The following is a 6,990-nucleotide window of genomic DNA, read 5'->3' as shown; positions in this document are numbered from 1 at the left end:
TCTAATAATAATTATAGTATAAATATTACTGTTTTACTGTATTTTTGGTTAAATAAATGCAGCCTTGGTGAACATAAATGTCTTTCCTCTTCGAGTCACGATTGGTCAGCAGCTGAACCCACAGGAATATTTACTAATTATGTATTTTTGAGTCTTCAAAGATTACCCAAAGATAAATAAATAAATCAAATTTCCTCACAATAAAAATGATAAATCAGCAACATTATATGACAGGTGATCATTTTTATTCAACACATCATGTAACATTTCAAACAGTACATCAATTACTGTTATGACAAATATAATGACTTAGAAATATGGCATACATAAAAATAAAATAATAACATAAATAAATACATAAAGTGTGCCATTCTTATAAGATCAAATTTCCTGCTGTATTGCGGTGACGGATAAAAGAAAAAAAATAATAATACACATAAAACTAAAATCTAAAAAATGTCAGTAAAAGTAAATTGCAAAAAACTAAAAACGAAAGTTTTCAGAATAGCAAACAATGGTCACGGATCAAAAAATAATAAGTGTACATCAAAAATGTATTGAATGTAATGTTTCTTACTCTCAGTGCTCTCAGACATTTTCTTTTCATATTTCGATTTATTCGTATGCTTATGCTGTTTGTCACTAGGCTTTTGTTTCTACGTTTTGCACTTGCTTTTCCAAATGTGGCGGTTAGAGTTTGATGTAAATCAGGGCGGGTTTAAGTGTCATCACTGGTCCACCAGTTCTAGATTGACAGCTCCTCCTCGAGCCAATCAGTCGAAGAGGGGCGTCAACGTCACTCCACGCGCCTCATCAGCTGCCGATGCTCGCTGTTCACTAGCAGGTGAGAATGGCCATCCGTCAGCTGGGAACATCTTTCCATGCAGCACACTGTGTCTGTCTGTCTGTCACTGATGTACGTCTGCCTGGCCATCCATTAACATTAAACCAAACTATCCTAGCCATAACCCGTCGCCATTATCTTCACCATCTTTAGTCTACGTTCACATCGTGAAAGGGAGCAGCCAGTCGGCCATATTGGCGCCACTGAACGTAAACAATACCACTGAACCAAATGAAACTCGCATATTTCCCTAATTATTGCTGCTGAAAATTGTCAATTATTGTCATGTTTTAGGCTGTACTAATCGGTCGGACCGGGAAAAACATTTGGAGTACTATAGACTGACAAAATTAAAAAAACTGTCTGAGGAACAAAAGGCGTTTGTGGTTGAAACTGAACTAGAATTTCTTGGAGAAGAATCTTGATAACATTCACGTTTGTTCGTATCATTTCCAGTCCAGGAGTTGAAATATTAGTCTAATATCTTAATTAAAGGGGTCCTATTATGATCTTTAACAAAGTCTTTGGGTTGAAATAGAACATGTTCTCATGTTTGGTGGTTCAGAAAACACATTATTTTTTACATAATTTACATTATTACAATACCTTTCTCCCAAACCTGGCACAAATGCCTGGATTAGTTCTGTTTTTGATGAAGGCCCGACACAGTACTGCTACGCCTCACATCACACACTGTCTCAAATTCAAAAAGTGAAGAAGCATAATTAACCCTTTCATACTACGTATCTTAACTTTAGTTTGTCAAAATATGCCCTTTCCTGCTCACTAAGTCCATCTCTCTGTGATTTAGCTGCTTCCACGTGATTTTGTGTGGTTTAGACAGCATAAATTAGCAGAACAACCTATTTAGTAGTATATTAACTACTTGCAATCCATGCTGTTGTTTACATCCGAGTATCACCAATATGGCTGCGCATCCGGTTAACTGACCAAATCGTGACATAAATTCAAACCCACTATTGAATAATCCACTTTATTCCTCACTAAATGAATCAGCCATTTAAATCAATAATTTAATTAAATGTCTTACTCTAAAAATAGTAACTTGCTGCCACCTACTGGCTGTTTTACTTACTTACTCGTATACTCACTATATTCAAACTTTATATATTTAAAACATCTATATGATAGTTATAAGGAATTACATATGTAGTTATGTAAACAAATAAATCATTGTGTATATCAAATGCACGTGCCTCTGTAACTGCTTCTCTGTAAAACTATAGGCCAATTTAGAGTAGATCTCACAGTTAAGTCACTTGCAGCTGTGCGCACATAGTGGTTGCAGAAAAACACCGGGAAAAATATGTATTTCTGTGCCTTTTGATGTCAAAATCTGAATGCAAATCATTTTTATACAACACTGTTGTCAAAGACGCCATTTGAAGATAAACGCAGATGTTTAAACGGACAAACTATGGATGAAAACTGCTTACTTTACTTTTAAACCAAGAATTTGATTTAAACAATAGGTCTATATAATATTCACATGTTGTTAACAGGGGGCATATTGTGTTAGCCCTACAGTTACAGCATGAAATATTATTTAAACCTATTACTATTAACATTTTTACATAACATTCATTTATTTTAATCTTACAATTCAGCCTTTTTTTTGCAGACGCAAGTTTATATCTCCTAATTCGGACTTTATAACTTGATAAAAAAAAAGGAAAAAAAAAAAAAGATGGGCTTTACCCATAAAAAACATCATCCCTGTTTTGGATCTGTAAGACTATCCCACTATCTAAGGTCAATTTAGTTGAATATCAGTGCTTATCGATGGGGGACAAGCTCTTGTAATGAGCTGAGGACATTTAAAAAATGACATCTAATCAATATAATCTTCTATAATTGTTTTCAAATCGAGCTCTTTTGTACCGTATCCGTGTAGTTCTCTAGCCATAAAAGCTATCTCTCCCGAATCTTTACAAACCTATAATTGGTCTATAGTTTTCAGTGATCAGTTAGCCGAGTCATTGCATAAGCATTACAATAATTAATAATTAATTAATTTACTCATTTAAGGCTTATGGGTTGCCAGATTGGCATACAGCAGTGACAGACAGGTAAGGAATAATTGATGACGGGGCGTTGACACGAAGCAGAGTTGCCGTTACTCCTCGATTGTGCATTATTTTCGTAGAATTCAACGGACCAAAGTCAAATCAACCGACGACAAACTGGCCCATGTACGCAGATATCCATGCCTTCCTGTGTTTGAGTATTTAACTGCAACGTGCACATCACGCAGCCTTTAACCCAGAAGTGTCAGCATGCAGTTGAGGTGGGCTATGAAAAAATGACGAAACCAGTGGTCGAACGCTATGAACATAATAGTAGCTGTGATGCACCCTATGCTGCATGAAATGTTTAGAATCTTTATGTGAACATGCTTTAATAAATATGTTCATAAAGCATTAATGTAAACATTTACTTATAAAGCTTGTTGCAGTGTGAGTATAGTTGTTTAGTTAATTGTGTTGTACATGCAACTGGCTTTCAAAAATATTAATGCGCCCCAGTAGAGCTTTGGGTCTAGCGCTGCCCCTGGTCTGTGCGTCTATCAAAAGAGATCGACAGCAGTGTCTCTACTAATAGTGAAACTAAGTTGATTTTCTTCAAGACCACTTTGTGTGTGATAGCTGTCATGTAGTCTTTAAGTTGTTATGCGTATGCTAACGTGTGTGTAACTGTATGTGTGTGCGTCTGTGAGGGAGAGAGTATGGGAGAAATAACGTATGTGCTTGCCGTACATAATAAAACATAATTTTGTGGCAAAAATCGACTATCGTTTTATCCTATTGTTTACTGTGTTTGGATTTTTGGTGATTTTGCTGTTTTAAGCTGTAAGGACCTTTGAAATAACTGAAATCGTGTGGTAAACAGTGTTGGGTAAGTTACTTTAAAAAAGTAATTAATTACTAATTACTAATTACTTCATCAATGATGTATTTAAAATACTTATCTAATTACTGTGTCTAAAAAGTAACTTAAATACTCAATAAGTAATTTAACTAAATACTTCTTAAAATCCCTATAAACCTTGAGTGGACAAAAAATAGAAATTAAACTCTTTAAATAATAGATAATTAAATAAAACATGAGTCAAACATTAAATAGTTTAGCATTTTAGCTTTTTTAATAATCTATATTACATTCTATGAAAACATTCTATAATAATAAACTTTTTTGTAAGAAATGTAACCTTCTTTCGGTAAGAAACACAATTCCAGAATAACAAAAAATATATATTATTCTTAAGAAACTTAAGAAAAGTTAAACATGACATGTATCAACCTGTAAACGTGAAACTTAATTTAAAACAATGAGTTCAATAAATGTTTTACTTTATTTAAACAAATCTAAAATGTTATTTAGAATTTCAAGGAGCTTTTATAATACTATCCAATATTTTAATATTTAAAACATTTGACCATTTTTGTAATCATGTCATGTGTTTCCACAAAGTGAACTGTAACCTTGCTCATTCAGACACTTTTCTGCGCTACCGAAGTAAAATCAAGTTTTGCCTGTTTAGCAGGAGTTGCCGCAGTTTTATCCGTCGAATATGAAGGATCACACAGAAGTGTTCGTCTATGCTGCCGTGTCAGGTGCTTGAGTACTCGTGCTATTGACAGCGCAGCGGCCGATAGTTTTTTCTCCCCAGGACATAGCTTACATATTACTGTAATGTTCTTGTCTGCTTGTTTCAGAAAACTGAAGTAATGGGCATATTTCCATTTCGCAAAACAGCCACTCGCTTCAGCCGAGTCCAACATCCTCTTTAAGAATACCATAGGAGTATGCAGCAAACTTGCGCGAAATCACGTGCACCTGCGCTTCAACGATTTTAAAGCGGCAGAGTTTACTTTCACATTTAGAAGATTAATTAATCAAATTAAATAATGATATTCAGCGAGTTTAATTATTTTACAGTGTAACGCAAGTACATTAAACGTAACTGTAATTAAAATACTTAAAAATGAACAGTAATCAGTTACTCTACTTTTTCAGTGGAAAAGTATTTTAATTACAGTAACGCGTTACTTAGTAACGCGTTACACCCAACACTGGTGGTAAAGTGATATAGACATGTAATGCTGTTAAGTGTTGCCTGGAACTACGTTCGCCGTGTGTTTCTCTGAAAATAATGCACACCTCTAGAATGTTCGTCTGCCCCGCAGTATAAACACATAAACGCCTTATTCAACCAGCCGCCATTTTGAATCGAAACGAGGCTGTGAGGGAAAGCAGTCCAGCAGCGTCCACTGTGGCGTATTGTTGTGTATCGGGATGCCAATCGTATAACCGTAAAATAATACATCATTTCACAATTTATAAAGGGCCATAGAATGCATTGAAACAATATTATAAATTGTTCTCTGATATCTACATAGAAAGTATATGGCAGAGGAAAGGGCAAAAAATCTCCAGAAATGGTTTAACAGCTCCATTAACAACCCTAGGATTTGTCCCTAGAATCAAATGCTCTGTTATTGCCTTATTTGGAATATTTGTGAATATTAATAAAGAGGTCTGCTCTGATTGGCTGTTTCACAGAGCTGCTCATCTCAGTAGCTGCCACATAAAGGAAATATTTATCTAATTACGGAGCTCTAGCGTTAAGTCCACAACATTTTACTCTGTCTACTGTGATGCATGTGCTCTGTGTAACGTTATACTGAAGTGACACAAGGATTTACCAAGATTAGATGCTGTCAGCGGTGAATAGGATCTGGAAATCAATCACCATCATCAGCGCATTAATCTCTCCGTTTATGTGGTAAGTGAAATCTTACTGCATTGTAACAGACCACCGCTAGCATTAAGCTAAAAGTGTCCCTTCAGTGGCTGGCCTTATTTTACTGATGTAATGACGTAAATGATGATTGGGCGATGTGAATGTTGGGGGCGTAACTATTAACAATCGGGACTATTGTGCAATAGTCGGTGTTATGTTGGAACTGACCTATTTTTCGGTGGTCTTTTGCAAACATCAGATTTATATAAGAAGGAGGAAATGGTGGTGTTTGAGACTCATGGTGTGTCATGTCCATGTACTCAACTGTTATTATTCAACTATGCCAAGGTAAACACAGTTTTCCATTCTATGGCACCTTTAACAGGACAACAAGCTCCAGAAAACAAGGACTGTTCGACGGGACATATGACCTAACTTTCAGGTAACAGTATTGCATTTATTTAGGAAAATGACTGTGGCTCGTTGTCCTTTAAACGCTTCTGATATCTGAATATCATTTTACGATTTGCGATTACGGCAAACCAATAAATAAATGTTATCTTTTGATCTCTATGCATAAAAATAAAAGTAGATCTATCTACTATCTAATATAAAAACTGTTTTTTGTATGACTTAACACGTTGTCTGAAAGAGGCTTACGTCCTTTCTTTGTCCTGTGGAAATTTGTGAAATGATATATTCTCTATTTTTATGACTAAACCATCTACATCTCGGTACGCAACAATACGCCACAGTGGACGCTGCTGGGATGCTGTCCCTCACAGCCTCGTTTTCGATTCAAAATGCCGGCGGGCTGAATAAGGCGTATAACAGTGTCCTGTGTGGAAAGATGTTTCCCCAGCTGAGGGTTATCCATTCACCTGCGCAAGTGAACAGCAAGGTGAGCGTCGGCAGCTTAATGAGGTGCGCTGGAGTGACATTTGACGCCCCTCTTCGACTGACTGGCTAGAAGAGGAGCTGTCAATCCAGAACTAATGAACCAATGATGACGCTTGAGCCCGCCCTGATTTACATGAAACTCCAACCGCAACATTTGGAAAAGCAGGCGCAGAACGTGGAAACAAAAGCAAAGTCAAAAACAGAAAGCACAAAAACAGAAAAATAACCAACGAGAATGTTTTTGTATGATTTTGTGTTAAAAGTTTCGATTTACGCATATTATTTTTCGATCCGTGACCATTGTTTGCTATTCTGAAAACCATGCTTTCATTTAAAAATTTTGTGCATTACATTTTACTAGTTTTTAAATATAAGTTTCACGCTTATTATAATAATATCCATGACTTGCAATACTTTTGGCAGAAATTTGACCCCATACATACTGGAAATTCTTGGACCACGATGACAGTTGACAAGGCAT

This window comes from Garra rufa, chromosome 24 (assembly GCF_049309525.1).
Source record: "Garra rufa chromosome 24, GarRuf1.0, whole genome shotgun sequence".
NCBI classification, from domain to species: Eukaryota; Metazoa; Chordata; class Actinopteri; order Cypriniformes; family Cyprinidae; genus Garra; species Garra rufa.
Note: the sequence above shows the minus strand (reverse complement) of the source record.